Source organism: Hoplias malabaricus, chromosome 16 (genome assembly GCF_029633855.1).
Source record: "Hoplias malabaricus isolate fHopMal1 chromosome 16, fHopMal1.hap1, whole genome shotgun sequence".
NCBI classification, from domain to species: Eukaryota; Metazoa; Chordata; class Actinopteri; order Characiformes; family Erythrinidae; genus Hoplias; species Hoplias malabaricus.
In genome coordinates, this window is record NC_089815.1 from 25227182 (window position 1) to 25246946 (window position 19765).

At 38.1% G+C, this 19765-nt stretch overlaps 1 pseudogene; it reads right to left on the reverse strand.

The window, feature by feature from the left end:
* LOC136671388 (bile salt export pump-like) overlaps positions 1 to 1566 on the reverse strand; it is a 71249-nt pseudogene extending 69683 nt beyond the window's left edge.
* Positions 1567 to 19765: the final 18199 nt, after the last annotated feature.

The following is a 19765-nucleotide window of genomic DNA, read 5'->3' on the forward strand; positions in this document are numbered from 1 at the left end:
GACCAACTACATTTGAATAAATGCATGAATCCCCACCTGCCCGGCTGCTTCCATGGCTTGTTTATCCTGCTTTGCAAAATCCGTGAGCATCTTGGCCTGGAAGCCTCCAGAAAGTGCAAGAAAGGGCAGGAAGCAAACGATGACAAGGCTCAGCTTCCAGCTAAAGTAAAAGGAGATGATGATGGCCACGCCAATATTGGTCAGGGAGTTCACAATCATTCCGATCTGTGATCCTGTAGCCTACAAAGAAGTAGAGCATATTAGTCAGCCTTGTTGGGAGATTTTGTTCAACTTAGAGGCAGATCCTGTTTTGCTGATACTTACTCCCTGGACTTGTGAAGCGTCTGTGGCCAGTCTTGTGGTCAGAGCACCAGGGCTGTTTCTGTGGTCATCAAACCAGCCAATCTCCTGACCTAACATAGCTTGGAAACCCAGGCGCCTCAGTCTACGGGTTAACAGCTCCCCGGACTTAGAAAACGAATAGCCCTAAAAGATGCAGGATGCATCTTTTAAGACCATCAATAGATTCAAATGCAGTGGAGTGAGAGTCCACCTACTGCATTTGAGCTGGGCTTTTTCTTCACCTTGTCTAGCGCCTCCTGTACAACTGCTTCACTTTCATTGTCCAGTGCTGAGGTTGCCATGTCCAACAGGGAAAGACAGAATGAGGCATCACAAAGGAAAATCAGTTCCACACTAGTGGATACTGAGGAGCTGTACATTGTGAGTTATGTGGGTGAAAGTAAGCGAGAAATGCAATGTAATCATATTTCAGCTGACCTGAGGTAAATCCATGATAAAGTTGTAGGCGTTTGCCTCTTTGGCGGCTTTAACAATGTCTTCGTGAGATACCCCAGGGCGTCCATAGAGAATGTTCTCACCGATAGTGGTGGAAAACAAGACAGGCTCCTGCTCTACAATGCCAATGAGTGAGCGCAGCCACTGAATATTCAGGCCTCGAATATCATGACCATCCAGAGTGACCTGGAAAAATAGATGGGGGCTTGTGTTTGTGTCTTCAAATATAAAAATACAATACTTGGCTGTCTTACCATAAATCAAGAAAATGTAAGGCTGCAACAAAGAAATAAATTAATGCTGGAGTATTTTCTAAGTTATATAATGATTCTTTCTGCTCATCATGCCCTCCTTGGGGTCATAGAAGCGCTGAATGAGTTGTATTGCTGTGCTTTTTCCTGCTCCACTTGGCCCCACGAATGCTGTGGTTTCCCCAGATTTCACCTGCAGGTTCAACTGGTCCAGGATCTGTGAGAGTAAACAAATCTCACCGTCAACAAACCTAACTGTGGTAAAAAAAAAAAACACCTAAAATTCAGGCTTCCTATTCATCTAATAATCTTAAGACTATAAGCTACAGAAAGTATAAAAGTCAATAAGTGCATGGGTGAAGCATGGGCGTGCAGCAATTGCTTGATCATTGTACAGAATTAATGCAGAGCAGTGTGCGGCCATAATGGTCTGAATGTGGTGGACACGTTTACCTTCACTTCAGGTCTGGATGGGTAGTGGAAGGTCATACTCATTCGCCGTAGGCTACGCGTCGAAGCGAACCCTAGTCTGACACACACCTCTCCAGAAATTTTGACGCAGACCACAAGGACTGTGATTGGTCAGCTGTCAGATGGACATTGTTTGAACAAAAGGACAGAAACGAACTCCTCTTCACACACAGAGAAGCAGGCAGCAAATAGTAAAAAACTATGTAAATAGGTAAATACTCACCGGTGAAGCTGGAATAAGATGTGCCGGGGATATCTGTTAATGGTTATATTGTAGGCTGTAAATATCTTGTTGTAAGTAACTTTGTTACCCCCTTTGCCAGAGTTGGGTTAGTCCAATTAAGAGAGGGGTGGGGCTAAGTTACTAAAAGGAGGGGGGATTTGGCTGTAGCCAGTGAAGGTAGATGGGACTGCAGTATGGACAAACTAGGTTTGTTTTTAATTATTTTCTTTTCTTTCTTGGTACCTCTCTTATCGTGATGTCATCTCGTGTGTTATATTTGAATAAATTATCACAGAATGAGTTATTTTGAGTCCTGCCTGCTCCTTGCTGAGTGAACCCTCACTTCTTCAGCCGTACCCTCCACACTTCAAATCAAACATCCTTTCCACAAAATGGTGGCAATAGAAGCAGTCTAGGAGTGCTGAACTTCACAAGTGGTAGAAATGCAAGAGGACGCAGCCTTGATCGCCATTGACATGTGACAGAGTGGCAACAGTGGAGGCCGTCTACAGTAGGGCCTACCAATTTTAAGCAAGACAAACTCAGCAACAGTCAGGATGGCTCCCAAAAAAACTCACACAACCTCAAGTGCACAACAGAGAGATTCTGAAGATGAAGAACATAGCAAGCAGAACCGGCCAGAAGTAGAAGCGTCAAGTAGCTCTACCGGAGAAATAGTTTGGGCTTTAAAAATTGGCCTTTACACCTTGTTCCACTCCTTGACGGCAAGGCGAGAGCAGCTTATGTGGCTATGGATGGGGATGACATTGGAGATTACGGTAAAATTAAAAACGCCATTCTTAAAAAGTATGAAATCAACAAAGAAACTTATAGACAACTTTTCAGAGACTTCACAGTTGAAGATGAGATGCCGAAAGAGCTCTACACCAGGTTCAAAACACTATATGACACCACGGGAGAAGACAAAAGAAGAAATAGGAGACACCATATTAGAAAAGTGCCTGGGCATAATAAAACCTGAACTGAGAACATGGATCATCGAACGCGAACCGGTAACAGCAGTGGAATTAGCTGAAGCGTTCACCGCAACACAGCAAGCAGATGCAGAGTTCAGGATCGGCGCCAGCTGCTTCAACAAACCAGGCCAACAGAGGGAGCTGGGTAAGTCTTTGGATGGATTGTGTAATGGTCTGAAGCCGGAATTTAATAAACCAGCCGCACAGGGGCGCTGTCGTAACACTAATTGGAGAGTAGGAAAGGATCAAGGTGGTAATAAAAGTCGCCCAGAGAACTCATGGAAACGTTTTAACTGTAATCAAACTGGCCATAAAATGAACGCATGCCCAAAATTGCAAAATAGTACTAGTCAACTGTGTTACATACCAAAGAAAGAGAGAAGCTTTGAACCTGTTGATAATACTAATAATAATCAGATTCCCAGCAAACACAACTACGTATTCACAACGTGGTTAAAACCACTATATTAGTCATTTGGAACGTTGTGAAATATTGTCAGAAAGTCAAAATGAAACTTTATAGGGTTGTCGCAACGTTTTTTGTGTCACAACATTACACTACCATTCAGCAACAGATTTACAACATCCCAGAAGGCCCCTTTCATGTATTTTGCAACATTCTGAAAACCTAAAATGTAATTACTCATTCATAGTCACAAAGTAGACATGAAGTTACATCACAACATTATGCAAATACTGTTCTATATTTCTCATAGTAACATTGTGTCAGTGCATTTTTCCTGATCCACATCATCAATAATTTTTAGTCTGTTACAAAATATGGACATTACTGTGGCCAGAACAGGGACACTTAAAAAATTAGATATCATAGTTTAATCTATGTCATCCATTTTGTTTTTCATATTTCAGCATAATTACATGATAATGTATGATGCAAAACAAAACTACAAGCATTACACAAACATAAATATCATACAATCACAATAAAATTCAGAATGCAGTTTAATCAAAAATAATTTTACAAAAAGTGGATGCACGTTTATACACATTACACACAAACATACTTTTTACAACAGTTAAGCTCCATCCACTCGCACTGAAGAACAAAGTGCTTTTTAAATACAGAGACCAATAAACAGGAGTCAGTCAGAACAAAGTTCATTTATTTATACAATAAAAAACAGTCTGTTGAATTCTAAGAAACAGTGAGGTTGGAAATTTGTCATGTAGAAGTAAAGAAATGACAGAATGTGAGCCTTATAAACTCTGGAGTAACAAAAGTAACAAAATGACTAGGTTCAACTACTATAGATATCATATATATGAACTAATGAAATCATTGGCTACATTTCAGATTCCATTGGGTCTGGGTTCGCCAAAGGCTGTGGGGAAAATAAAAGAGACAATTCACAAGTGATGAACATTGCTTGTATCCCTATAATTGTGCTAGAATTGCCATACAAGGAGCACTGTGTAAGATTTAGTGACATCTAGCAGTGAAATGGAAAATCCCTCCCTTCTGCTGTACATGGCTCTCAGAACAATCCCCATCTTCTCTGCACCTCACCAAGTTTTTAGTGGGGTTCATTCCTTGTTTTTTTTTTAATGCACAGATATCTGTCCTTACTTAGTGAGATTGTGTGATTGGTTCCTTTGGTAATGTGACTGCTTATGGCATTACTCCCCTTTCCAAGTTTGGAGCATGTACTGAGAACAAGGCCAAAAACGTATGTCTCGAACTGCAGGACCTGCATGGCCAAACATCATCATCTATGAAAATGGATCACTGAGTTAATGTTCTGTGAGGTTTTGGCAAAAAAAAGACTCTTGAACATAACCATCTGAAAATGTTTTTTCTCATTTTTTATTACTTTGGAGAACAGCTCCTTGTTTGCTGAGCGTTTATATCCAACAAAAAGAATGAAAAACAGCAAACGCATGAAGCTTTTTCCTGACATTTTGAAAACCTTCAGAAAAGTGATGTATGAAATTACGAAATCAATCCAAGTTTCAGATGGAGTTCTTGTATGTAAAAGTAAACCAGCTATGAGCTTCTTGACCATCCAGTTCCAGAATCGGTCCTAGGTGAGGACTCGAGTATGTGGGACTGGAAGTGTGAAAAGTTAACAGTAAAAGTGACTGACATCTGACTGGTGCAAGGACCTCATGCAAGCTGTGCAGTGTTTTTACCTCCTAAAAGTATGTTTTACCTGTCAAACGACTGCTGAGACTTTTCAATGGGAATCTGTTATTGACACATTGTAATGACTAGACGTTGCTTCTTGCACAAAGCAAGTAGTAGTTTGGTCACAAGTTTGAATGCAAAGAAGCAGTGTTTTCTATTATTCCCCTAAACATTATAATAACCTTAAAGAAGATTTAAGAGCACTAAATAATTTAGGCACTTTTAAATAGAGACCATATGCAATCTTTTCTATTTAGCTTTTCAGAATTTCTCTGATGTGGTGTAAGCTATCCCACACACAAAACAGAAAATGTAGACAGTAGGAAATTAATTATTGTATATGTGTGTTTAATGTGTGGTAATGTCTATAACCTAATAATAATATAAATAATAACCCAGTAAACAATTAGCCATTGATTCAACGTTGAAATAACGTAATGAGTGCCGTCTAATCAATGTTCTCTTAAGGTTGAAAATGAAAGTTGAAAAGATGTCCAAACACAGACATTGAAAAGACGACTATTAGACGTATTTTGGACGTCCATTGACGTTATTAATTGATCCCGAAATAAATTACTTTTATAAAACACGTTTTGGACGTCCACTGACGTTATCGATTGGTCACCACTTAACTAACTTATTAAGATGGATTTTGGACGTTCATTGATGTTTAAAATATGTCCTTGATGGACAGACTACTTTTAGACCTATTTTGAACATCCAGGGACGTTCCTTGTTTACTGGGAAAGGATATATGTATTTTTTGTTGAAATATATGCAATGATATATACCTTGATTTTTAACTTTTACCTTCATAACAAATATGCCCTAACTAGAAATATCACTCTGAATGGAAGGAGGTACTGATGCACCAAGTGCCTAAACATGCTAAAATCCCTCCTGACCAACCACCTACAAAGTTAAAATAAATGTATATTTTATAAGAACATAGTGCGATAATTATTGAGCTGAGATCTGATGCTTGTATGGACTACATATTAGAAATTACAATTTTATGGAGCATGGAAATTGACCGATCATTAAAAACCATTTAAAAAAATGTGATATTTCGGATGCCATTTACTCAAAAACTATACAGTAATATCACTTTATATTTCATAGGTACATAGTATGGTAAACTCTGAATTGATATTTTGATATATATTGAATTGATCTCAATTTTACTGAGTCTTACCACTCAGTCACTAGTATCTGCAGAGTCTGCAGTCTTTTTTTTTTTACTTTTTGCTTTGAATAGAAATTAAACGAATACAAACCAATCTCCCTTTTTTTGTTTTCCAATTATAAACGGAAGCTGTTACATTCATGGAGGGCCCATGTACTTTTTGGTCATTCTATTTTTTCATTTTAAAAACAGATATTAAAAAAAATTCAAACGGATGGTTATTTGATTTTCATTTCATACTCCAAATCCATATAATTTAAAAACCAAGAATATTTATTTTTTCTTAGAAATCAAAACTTAAATATTCGCAAAGAGTAAGAAAAAGAAAAACAGTCCGTCTTTTTATTTTTCTCAAACCTACGTTTAACACTGTCATCAAGGCAATTCAAGGCGTGTAAATACAAGGCGCTCATGGCTGTAGAAAATCCCCTTTTGTCATGTGTACAATTGTTTCAGAGTGTGTATCTAAAGCCATCCTTCTTACTAACAGCTCTGAAAACCGTAAACGTACAAGAGCAAACATAAAAAAATTTAAAGTGAACACATTGTATTTACACGCCTTGAGTTGCCTTAACGGTGGTGTTAAACTTGGGTTTGAGAAAAATAAAGATGGATAGTTTTTCTGTTTCTTACTCTTTGCAAATATTTGTTTTGATTTCAAAGGAAAAAAAAGAAATGTTGTTCATTTTTACATTATATGGATTTAGAATATGAAATGAAAATCAAATAACCACCCATTTTTTATTTTTTAATATCTGTTTTTAAAATGAAAATAGAATGACCAAAATGGACACGGACCTGCAATTAATAAACTTAAAAGATCAAATAAAAAGTACAGAAATGTACAAATACTGAAGAAAAAGCTTATCCTATGACAACCCACGATAAAAAGAATTTAGTTTGCTTTAATCCAAGGTGTATTTGCTTTAATTACAAAAACATAAATATCCAAGATTCTAATTATTGTTTATCGTATCGGCCCAAAAAAAAAAAAAAATCTGTGCATCCCTACTTCTAATACCTAAAGATGCTTCTCATAATGCTTCTTGCACATAGATTTGTAGTTACAGGTGATTATACTCTAATAAGCATATGGTTTTGTACTCTATATTGCATTTCTGCTAATAAATCCCCTAAATCTTACACACTGCATGTTTCACTAGATTTTTACTTACATTCTCTTTTTTCCTGTTTTTCCTTTCAGACTAAATGAAGCCCATATTCTTGAGGATACCATTGTGAGCATTGTACATTTTACTGAATCTCCAAGGGAATGCACTCCTAAGGTGGCAAGATACTTGACCTATGAAGAGAATTGTATAGTTTACAGTTTTAATTTTCCTATTTATTGGAAATATTTCAACTTAAAAACAATGGTTCTTCAAGGGTTGTTTATGACAGGCAGTTTAGTCCAAATTTCAAACTTACCTTTTACACACATTATTGAATATTGTGTGTGTGAAAAGATTGATGGTGCGTATTAGAGGATTTGATGGTGTGAGTGAGAGAGCGTTTAATGGTGAGTGTGAGAGAATTTGATGGTGTGTGTGAGAAGTTCAATGGTGTGTATAAAAGGGTTTGATGGTGTGAGAGGGTAAGATGATGTGTATGAGAGGATTGATAGTGTGTGTTAGAGGTAAGTATGAAATGGTTATTTAGTAATGAAAATGGTTTTATATAGAACACTGATCAATCAAAAGGCATTTTACAGATTAAAGGATTCTTTGCATCATGAAAGGGATTTTCAGATTGATAGAAAAGGTGCTATAGACGGTTTCTGTATAATACCTTTAAGAGAGGAGTTCTGTATGGCACCAAAAATGGTTCTTCTATTGTTACAAGCCTGACATCATAACAATAGAGTACTTTTCTGAAAAGAACTGTTGTTAACTCTTGCTGTGTTGTGAAGATAGGTGATGGAAAAGAATCTCCGCAGACACGGTTAAAAGTGTAAATACATCTTTATTTACCAAAACAGTGTCTTACGGGTTCTTAAGGATCCCGTGAGAGAGTGTTCAATTGCGAGCTCGGGTCATCTCTCCATTTCTGAGGTCTCTCTCCCCACATCTCGCTAGGACCCAATTTATATAGGTCTTCTTCTTTCCAAATAAGGCAAACATAAAGAATAGTCCACATTAGCATGCTCCAAAGGGAGGGTGCAAAATTGATAGTTTCCTGCCTCTGACAGCTCATCCCAAACATCCCTCTCTGTAGCGCACATACATAGAGCATTAGGCTGAACACACTGAACATTTCTTAATACTGTCTTATGAGGCTGTCTGATAAATATACCTCATAATTTCCTCCCTTCGAGACTGTTAAAGTCTCGTAAAAATTTAAGCAACCCATACATGTAAATGTCATAACAAATAAGTGATACCTTCCTACACACAATTTTAACATCACTTGCATTATGATGTAACAAAATTTCATGGAGTGTGAGGGCGAAAAAACCTGTCCGGCAGCAATCTTTCTTGAAAATCCTTCAAACATTTTAGACAGGAAAAATTCCCTCAACGATCCCTCTCCTAGGCGATCATAAAATTGTACTTCAATCCAATTAAATTTATTCTATATGTGTAGGGATTTGACTTAAGTAAATGTATATAAAAATCTCAGAAAATAAAATCAAACCAATGTCCAAATTCAGGCTGGTCGACCCATCGGACCTTCCAGTGGACCTGTCCCTACCTGACATACCCCTTGGCCCTAACATCGATAAAACAAACAAAAAAACTCTGAGATTTCAATACACTTACACAGATTACATTTCATCAGTCTATAAATCTTCATAATACACAGTTGTTACAATTTTTAATAGTACTCATATAATGGTTTATCACTATCAAAGATTACTAATAATAAACAATTCAATAGAGACATATGACATAATATTGTCTTTTCAGCAATTTTGTCTTCTGATGTGATGTTGATGACATATTGAGCTTCAGCAAGTCTTCACAATTCTTTTTCAAAGTCCTTCTGTTTTATTGTCCTCTTTTGAGTTTTTGGATCCCTGTAGCATTTCAGGAATCTTGAACAACCATCCTCCCTTACAGTGTTCTTCCCCCCTTTTTCTTTCTGGAAGAAAGAAACAACAGCCAGTATCTTTTGCAAAAATGACATATGCAAACAAACATCAAATAAAACTTTAATAATAGTAACATTAATGGATTAATAGGTTTATAAGCTACAGTGTATACTTCATCCTACAATCTTTATACTTGATTACTAAATAATAAACCTAACAAAATAAAAGATAATATCATAAGTGAATGGAAAAATATATAAAAGTGGATATTCAAAATGGATATCTTTCTACCAGGTTGTTTTCCAACATTTCCTCCTCATGTTTGTCTGAGTCGGTTCTACTTAATAGTGGCATCTGTACTTGATTTCCAGGCATTACAACTCCAACCCATCTCAAAATCATAGCTTTTGCACAAGTTAACAACAGTGTACAAAAACAAAACATTATACACACTGCTAAAAGAGCTGCTCCAAAAACTTGAGCCAACATTGCTCCTAGTGGTCCTAATTTCTCCAATAACCAAGCATTCACAGACCATCCAGCTCCTTTTGATGGACCAAACGCCTCCCTTATATGCTTCAATGCTTCTATAACACTAGTCATATTATCCGAATTATCCGGAATCAAAGTATAACAGGCATCCCCTGTCAGATTCAAAGCTACACATAAACCTCCTTGCTTAGCTAAAATGTAATCCAGAGCCATGTCATGTTTCAACAAAGTTAATCTGTGACTTTTTTGAGTATTTGACAAAAACTGAAACCCTCTTATTGTTTCATTAGCAAACCCTTGTAAAGTGTACGTAATATTATCTATATGATCTGCTAAAAATGTCACACCATACCATGGGAATAATCCTATACCCCATTTTTCTCCTATACTGATTCTCCAATGGTAGGCTTCCAAGTTATGAAACTGAGCCATTTCCCTTTTCTTTCTTCTCACAGAATTACCTTCAGAATTCCCTTCATCAGTTGCTTCAACTTTTTGGAGAGTATAAACCTCATAAGGAAGCTTTAATGTTGCCATATAACAACAGCCTGTCCACCCATATGGTAGAAATATGTATGCTTTATCTCCACAAACCCACCAAATATCCTTAAAATTTCCTATAGTCACATTTACAGGCAAAATGTCATACTGCACCATTAATGTTCTACTCTGTTTGCTATCTGGTGTATGAAAATTCACTTTAAACAAAACATCCTTAGGTTTAGGCTCTTTAAAATTCATCTTATAACGAGCACAATCAGATATTCCCATAAACATCCCCTGTCCATTGTGAGTATCATTGGAACAAAAACAGTCTTTAGTCTCCACAGATTTTACTTCCATCGCATCAGGCTGTGCTGTCAGTATATTTTCATGCCGATTAAGGAAATTCACATATGGCAACTTCATCAACCAAGTACAATTTAATCTAGGTCTAAACAAATGCACTGACAAAGCCATTATTATATCTTCTTCAGAGTTTTGCTGATATATTAACCACGATAAAGCATAAGATTGACACATAGCATGCAGTGGTTCTGGTATTGTCTCTAAAATTGATGGCCATGTGCTTGGTGATGGAACTTTCACCACACATGGACCAGTCAACATCGTACTCATTCTTACGGAATGGGTTATTTGCTGAAACCATACATTTCTAGATGCCCATGGGTCTGTGATTTGTAACACTGAAGAATCAAATCCATATGCTTTCCATTTTGCTTCTCTTTTCTGTAATGCATGGTAACGGTCAGTCATTTCTTCTGATGTCCAGTCAGAATCAAAAAACTCTCTCTGCCCTTCTAAAGTGATTTTCTCAGTGGTTACTAAACCCTTTGAATCCATATCTTCCATTGGGTTTCTAGCTTCAAAAGTCACTTGACTGATATTCACTTCATGCTCCATATTTAACTCTGGACCCTGTGTTATGTTTACTTCCTTCTGCAATGGAAAGGACATTAGTTCTGGAGTCTGGGTTACTTTTACAACATTATGTGATCTTGTTATTTTTCCATTTTCAACAGTTGTGCTAGATTCAGATGTACCCGAAGCAGAAGTCATCATTGTCAGTGTAGTGCTATTCATCTCCTTTAATGGCATATCTAAAGTAGTAACTCGATTAGTTACATTATTTCCTTTACTTATTTCTGGAGCTAAAGTAATTGGCTTAATTTGTTCTTTAGTAACCTTCAGAGTCATTGTCATAGTGGTTTGGTCCTGAACTCTTTTAATAGATGTAAAAACTTCAATAGGACTCTGGTCCTTTATCATCACTATCACTGTACGAGTTATGTACCCTTCTCTCCACACATTTTGAAATGGCACAAACTTAAGCTCTGGTTCCAAATAAGTACAAGTGTATTCCCCTTGATCTTCCCTACTAGGTCTCAACATAAGCAAAAAGAAATAGCTGAGGGAAAAGCTTTGCTTGAAACATTACCTTATGGCAATGAGGGAAAGGACAGGAAATCACGTAGAATAAAACGGCAAATGGCAAGAAAGTTAAAGGTACTACCTTGGCAGAACTAGTAAAAATCCCTGACAACAATACTGAGCAAATACAGGGTAACATAACTGAGTTGCAAGCACAGGATAAATCTTTTAAACCCCTGTTTTAAAGAGTAGTAAAGAGAATATGGTAAACGGAAGAGAGAACCAGTTCATTATAAAAGATAATATTTTATACAGGATCAAGAACAATAGCAATCAGTTAGTGTTACCAACTAGTTTAAGGCCTTGGGCAGGGCACCTGGGTCAGGCTAAGACACTGAGCAGGATAGCTGGCAGGTTTTACTGGCCTAGATCATATCTTAATGTAGTCGAGTATTGCAGAACATGTCCTGAATGTCAACTAACATCACCTCAGAAAAACTCGGATAAAGTCCCTATGATAAATATACCTATTGTTAATATACCATTTTCATGGATTTCCATGGATGTGGTAGGGCCCCTGCCAAGAAATTGTGGAGGCAACCACTACATACTGGTAATTTGTGATTATGCAACACGGTATCCAGAGGCTTTTGCACTCCGTAAGGTTAAAACACGCCAAGTGGTTAATGCACTAATCCAACTAATCTCAAGAGTATGGATACCAAAAGAAGTATTGTCAGACCAGGGAACAAATTTTACATCAAAACAACTAGGGCAGGTCTTTTCTTTACTTGGTATAAGAGGTATAAAGACCACTCCATACCATCCTCAGACTGACGGGTTAGTTGAACGCTTCAATAAGACATTGAAGAGTATGCTCAGAAAGTTAGTCTCAGAGACTGGTTCTGATTGGGACACATGGCTGCCATACTTACTCTTTACCTATAGAGAAGTGCCTCAAGCATCTACAGGCTTTTCCCCGTTTCAGCTTCTGTATTGCAGGGAAGTGAGAGGCTCACTAGATGTTATGCGAGAAGCCTAGGAAGTGGGACAACATGATCGAAAAATGAGTGTACTGTCACATGTACTCAAAATGAGAGACAAGATGTCCAGGTTGAGAGAGTTGGTCCGAGAAAACATGGAAAGAGCCCAATCATGCCAAAAAGAGTGGTATGACAAGGTGGCAAAGAACAGAGCACTGACACCTGGAGAGAAAGCACTGGTTCTTTTGCCCACATCGGACACTAGGCTGCTGGCAAAATGGCATGGGCCATATGAGGTGATTAGGAAAATCAACAAAACCTCATGAGTTGTCGCTACCTGACAGGAAGAAGTAGCAACAAGTTTTTCACATCAATATGCTGCGACAATGGAAGGAGCCAAAAGCAAATACCACAGAACAACTCTGGGTATGTGCAGTCGGGGAAGAGGAGGAGTGCACGGAGCAATATTTCCCGGGCACAAGTGGAGCTAGTATGCCGCTCAGTTTGTCATACCTCAGTACAAAGCAGCAAAAGGAGCTGAGGAAAGTCATACCACCCAAACTCTTCAGCGAGGAGCCAGGCAAAATGAGTATTATCCAGCATGACATCCGTCTCCTGAAATCTGATCCAATCAGGCAGACGAACTGTAAAGTACCTGCATGCTTGATTCCTGACATGAAGGAAGAGATGAAGATGATGTTGAACCTGGGTGTCATAGAACCTTCTACAAGTGAGTGGTGTAGCCCTGTGGTGCTAGTACCCAAGAAAGATGGAGGGTTACGCCTTTGCATAGACTTCTTCAAATTGAATTCTGTCTCTGCGTTTGACCCCTACTCCATGCCAAGAGCAGATGAGCCAATAGAGAGGCTGGGTAAGGCTTGGTATCTGACAACCTTGGACTTATGCAGAGGTTACTGGCAAGTACCACTGAGTCCATCAGCCAGGGAGCTGACAGCATTCCGTGTACCCTCGGGGCTATATCATTTCACCACAATGCCCTTCGGATTACATGGTGCGGCCGCCTCCTTCCAGATACTTATGGACCAGGTGTTGAAAGGAACTGACGGATTTGCAGCTGCCTACATCAATGACGTGGTTGTATATAGCACAAGCTGGGAAGAACATTACATGTCCAGACAGTTTTGCAAAAGATTGCTGCTGCGGGATTAACGGCCAACCCAAACAAGTGCAATCTAGCCAGGGATTCGGTCTCATACCTGGGCTATATCCTGGGTGGAGGGGTGAATCGCCAGCAGGTTGATAAGGTGGAAGCGGTCAGAAAAAACTCCGGCACCTACAACAAAAAGAAGGCTGAGATCGTTCTTGGGACTAGTGGGATGGTACAGGTGTTTTATACCTGATTTTTCAGCCAGAGCAGCAGTGTTGACTGATCTTATAAAGAAAGATAAGCCTCAGAAAGTCAAGTGGACTGAACAGTGTGACAAAGCATTTAATGACCTGAAGCAGTGTTTGTGCTCAGAACCAGTGTTGTGCAGCCCAGACTTTGAGAGGCCATTCGTTGTTCAAACAGATGCATCAGGATGAGGTCTGGGAGCGGTGCTGCTGCAAGGCGAGGAAGAGGACCGTAAACCAATTCTCTATATCAGCAGGAACTTGTTTCCAAGAGAGTTGAACTACTCTACTGTGGAAAAAGAGGCTCTAGCAGTGAAGTGGGCATTGGAATCATTGAAGTACTATCTGTTAGGTGCTAACTTCATACTAGAGACGGACCATAGGTCGTTACAGTGGATGTATAGAATGAAAGATAGAAATGCAAACATTACGAGATGGTATTTGTCACTTCAGCCTTTTAAATTTCAAGTGCATTACTGGAAAGGTGCTCAGAACATTACAGCTGACTTCCTTTTACGTCACTCTGAAGAGTGACTAGCGTAAGGGGCGGGTGTATGGGGAGGTCAGTGAGTTAGCCCCATCTCCAAGACTGGAATATACATTAAGGAATGTATGCTGGTATTATTACTTAACTTGCGTTTCAGGTCCTGTTCCTGGGGGAATGGCAGCAAATTTCCTGTCTCTCCTTGTGCTAGCCGAAGGGCCCACAGTGAAGTATAGAGAATGGGGGGGTGGGCTGGATCCAGGAACCTGTGAGGGGAAAAAGCAAATTAAAAAAAAGTAAAAAAGTATGTACATAGATAAATACTCACCGGTGAAGCCGGAATAAGATGTGCCGGGGATATCTGTTAATGGTTATATTGTAGGCTGTAAATATCTTCTTGTAAGTAACTTTGTTACCCCCTTTGCCAGAGTTGGGTTAGTCCAATTAAGAGAGGGGTGGGGCTAAGTTACTAAAAGGCCAGTGAAGGTAGATGGGACTGCAGTACGGACAAACTAGGTCTGTTTAGTCCTAACTTGCTGTTTTTAATTATTTTCTTTTCTTTCTTGGTACCTCTCTAATCGTGATGTCATCACGTGTGCTATCTTTGAATAAATTATCATGGAATGAGTTATTTTGAGTCCTACCTGCTCCTTGCTGAATGAACCCTCACTTCTTCACCTGTACCCTCCACACTTCAATTCAAACATCTTTACACATCTCTAAATAGTGCACTTTAAAGATTTATGAAACTAATACTACTACACCACAACATTATGTACTAGAGTAGAGGAAGATTGCTGAGATTCAGTCCTAGTGCTGTGTCGGTGTAACTACAGAGTGACGCAGACACCAACGCGCATTTGCTTCCATCTTTATTGACAGCTTGACATCTTTATTGTCCTCATTGTCTCTCATACCTGAGCTTTATCTTGTTCCCGTTGCACCTTTGTGTGTCTTATCTAGCTTTGAATTTTGAGTGTTGTTTTACACACTATGGAACTAAAACAGCAGCAATCCTATAACCAGTGAAATACACCCAGAGTGCCCTTTTTCTCTGAAAGAGTTCTCACCCTGTCAATGGTCTCAAAGATGGTGCCTGCAGCAAAGGCCTCCAGACATGGGGAAGCCTGGCCCAGATTTAAAGCTGCAATAAGCACTCCAAAAAACATCTATTTAAAAAAACAAAACAGTCCTTATAATGTGTATATTTCACATAGTTGGAAAACCTTCTCACTACATACAATGTAGGATACCTGAAGCAGGGTTCCAGGACTCTAGTGTGTCAACAACTAAACTGGACCCGTACCAAAAAGCCAGGGCATAACAAAAGAATATAATTAACCACAAGTAGCCAGTGAAGAATCCCATAATCATTTAAAAGAAGGTCTGGGCGGAATTTCACAAACATCCGGGATTTTGTTTTTCTAGAGCTTACATAGAACTTCGAGAAGCGTTTCGTTCACAAACTAGTCCTGCCCTCCCCTACTCCGATTGGTTCGCTTGAGTAAGAAGGGGGAGTGGTGAAGTAGCCTAAAATCTTCGGATTGGACGGTCTGACTAGAGCTACCGTTATTGGTCGATAACCTTCTCTGTAAACATTTAATTTTTACAGACGTGTCCTCTTTTTCACCATCTCAGATCTGGTCACCTACATAAAGTGGTTAAACTGTTACCAAACCATTCCACTGCAGCCTTGAAGAACATGTTCTCAGGTACCCAGATTATATTTTTCATACATTTTTACTGTAAGAATTTGGAGTAATAGCATTGCAAATTCAGTAAAAATGATGTTTAATTTGCACAAAATTGTGAGTGCTGTTAAAGGGTTAAATCAAACTGTTACCAGACCATTCCAATGCAGCATTGAAGAACATGTTCTAAAGTACCTAGATTATAATGTTCATACATTTTTACTGTAAGAATGTGAAATAATAGCATTACAAACTTTATAAGAATAACAGCACAGTTACATAAATTGAAGAATGCTGAATGCTACATTTCCACATTAAATAAAAAAAAATGACCACTTCAAATAAACCTTAAAAACCTTTAAAACAAACAAACAAACAAACAAAAGCCGGATGTCTGGCTACCTCACGTGATGGTCCGGCTGTGAACCCGTGTCCAACCATGTGAAATTTCATGGCCAGTAGATTAAAAAGAACTGAATTATAGCAGGGAAAAAATCCATAGAAATGAGTGTGAATAAGTGTGATTATCCAAAAGCTGTATTCAAGCCCACATCGTTACTTTAAGACACACAATTTCCAGTTACAGGGTGGAAATCTCAAAAATTGTGCTTGGAGTTAACTGGAAAATGATAGGCTGAATAAGAAATTGTAAAAAGATGAAGTTATAACAAATTATAAAAAGAAGAACAATATGTTCCATGCTGCATTACGAAACAGCTACAAAGAAATGTTATGATAAATAAATACAGAGAAAGGGTTGTGTGTTAGAAAAATAGAGAAATGGGGGAAGAGAACTGTGGTCATGCCATTTGCACTTCGCGAAAACGCCATCTACACTAGAATTTCCTATTTCTAGACTGCGGTCACGCCATCTGCACTTCAGGAAAATGCAGTCACGCCATCTATACTAGGATTTCCTGTGTCTACACCACAGTTTACGGTAGAATGTGTGAGAGCGAGAGGGGGGACTCGCAGAAAAGGGCAGATATTGAAAATTCATAAGAAATGGAATTTAAAACATAATTCCACATAATTCACTACAGTTAATAATATTAAAAACAGGCCTGATTGGCTAAAAGAACGGTTTGAAACCCTTAAAAAGTCCAGAAAGCTCCATAAAATGGAGAGAATTCAGTTTCCCTGAGATTAAAATTAAAAATCAAACAGGTACCCAGAGAATAATTTTTATACATTTCTACTGTAGGAATTTGGAGAAATGTCATTTTAAACTCATAAATATGCTGTTTAATTTACAAATATTGCAGAGTTGTAGAGCTATTAAAGGGTTAAATCAAACTGTTACCAAACCATTCCACTGCAGCCTTGTAGTACATGTTCTCAGATACCCAGGGTATAATTTTCATACGTTTTTAGTGTAGAAATTTGGAGTAATATTATTTCAAACTCACAAATATTGTTTAATTTACAAATATTGCATATTTTGAGTGCTATTAAAGGGTTAAATCAAACGGTTACCAAAGCACTTACAAATGAATTAACATGGCTTTACAAAAAATGTATTTATAAATAATATAAAATTGCTATTGGGAAATTACAAAAAAAACGTTATATGCCCAAGAAGTTGTACATTCCTGGTCAATTTCTTTTACCTCTGGCAAAAATCTTTTTCAGATTAGTGTGGCTAAGAAACACATTTTTTTCTTTAGTAGTATCCCATACTTCAGCAGTGTAAACATAATGAGGATTTGGCCTTACACAGTTCAGTCTGACATTATATTTTTTTTCATGAGGACAGCTGTCCATGGGCGAGCTACTTAATTAAATGAAACTCATTTGCCTGCAAGACATTGTTTAATCTGCCAGCAGTAGTCAATTTCTCATAACAAGTAACAAATATGTTAATTATTTTAAGAACATTTCTTTGTTTCCGTGTTTCCAAACAGTTTGCTCAATTGCCCTCATTTTCTTACATGCAATTTTTAACATAACTACTAGTCAATGTTAATGCAAAATTAACATTACATTGCACAGTTAAATACAACACAGATACAAATAATATCCCTTTCATTGTTCATATTCATATTTCTTTTCAAATGATGATGCTAGGTAAATTGTTTAGCATGGAAAAAAAACACATTAACAAATACAAATAAAAAATACATACAGTTACATAACTTGTGTGCATAATTTACAGGATTCATACATTTGAAACATACAAATGTCACAAGGCTGGTAAGTTGTGCAGCTAAAGATGGGCTACAGTTTAAATCTACTAAGTGATTTACATAATGGCCAGTGAGTCTATATAACATGCTGACATAAAAAGAAAAAAACGTGCAACTCAACGTGTTGTAATACTGGAGATAACAAACTGGAGGGAAAAATTTAATAATCCCTCCTATTGTTCTATATAAGTAGTAATCTTGGTGGTTAGCACGTTCGCCTCCCAGCGCTGGGATCTTGGGTTCAAGTCCCATCTGGGTGGAGTTTCCATGTTCTCCCCGTGTCTGCGTGGGTTTCCTCCGGGGGCTCCGGTTTCCTCCCACAGTCCAAAAACATGGAGGGTAGGTGAATTGGCTTCTCTAATAACTGTCCTGGTGTGTGAATGAATGTCTGTATGTGTGAGCCCAGATATGGATTGGCGCTCTGTCCTGGGTTAAACCCTAGTGCCCGATGCAGTCCTCCAGGTGGACGGTCGTTTCTGGTTGAGAGTACGCTGTGCGCGTTTGGCTGCCGCTTCTCGCCAGTGTGTGTGAATTGAGCGTTCTGAGCAGTGTAGATTGTAAAGCGTCCTTGGGTGTCTAGAAAGGCGCTATATAAGTGTAACGATAATAATAATAATAATAATAATAATAATAATAATAATCTATTTCAATACTAGTCTAAATCAGTTTAAAATTTCCTTACTGTCAGTCACAGCAGCAAAGAATTACACAAAAAAGTGGAACTGGTAATGCATGTAATTGTAAGCCCAAACAAAGTTCAGCTAGAAATCCTGTTCATTTGTGTTTGGAAATTTGCAGATATAATTTTCATTGGTAAAGTTAATGTAAATGCATTTGCTCACTACTCATTAGGAGCAACTGCCTGCAAGTTGTCATTAACTGAAGAGCATACCAAAATGTGTGGAAGAAAAAATCTTGATCTTCAATTCCGCAAAAGGGGTACATCAACAGGACATATGTCTTTAACAGTACAATGCATCTCTCTGCAGCACCATCAGAAAAAGTTACAATCCTAGTAACTACAAATGTTCTGTCTTTCAGACAGACAACAGTGTCATTGGACCTCACTGGTCTTGTGTAATCTGTTGAATGAATAACCTGAGAATTCACAATAAGCCGACTATAAATATTACACATTATACCACCAGGCAGTCTGTGAATAATTTTCCTCAAGGCATCTTCTTCCTCAAGACTAAGTTGAGACACAACAACAGTGCCTAGTAAGCAAATATCACCAACTATGTGCAAACTATTTACTCTGGCAGGTTCTGTAATACTTCTACAAAAATCATGTGTATCGTCACTAATTGTATCCATGCTGGCAACCACTGGAAGAACTTTAAACATAATAAACTTGTTTACAATTTGCAGCGGTGCTCCCTTTGCGTTTTTCACAAGTTTAACAAATTTCCATTGCCGTTTTCAAAGTCAAATGCCGAATGTGCCCAAAGTGGCCCCCAGTTTTTAACACTCACTGACAAGTGATTCAAGTGATTTAGCAAGTGGACATTAAATGTCATAGCCTTCTTCGAATACAGCATTTGGAAACGAAATACAAATTCCAGGAGTAGTAAGTCTGCCTTGTTTACATCAGCTTTTGAAATGCTGTCACCCAGAAATA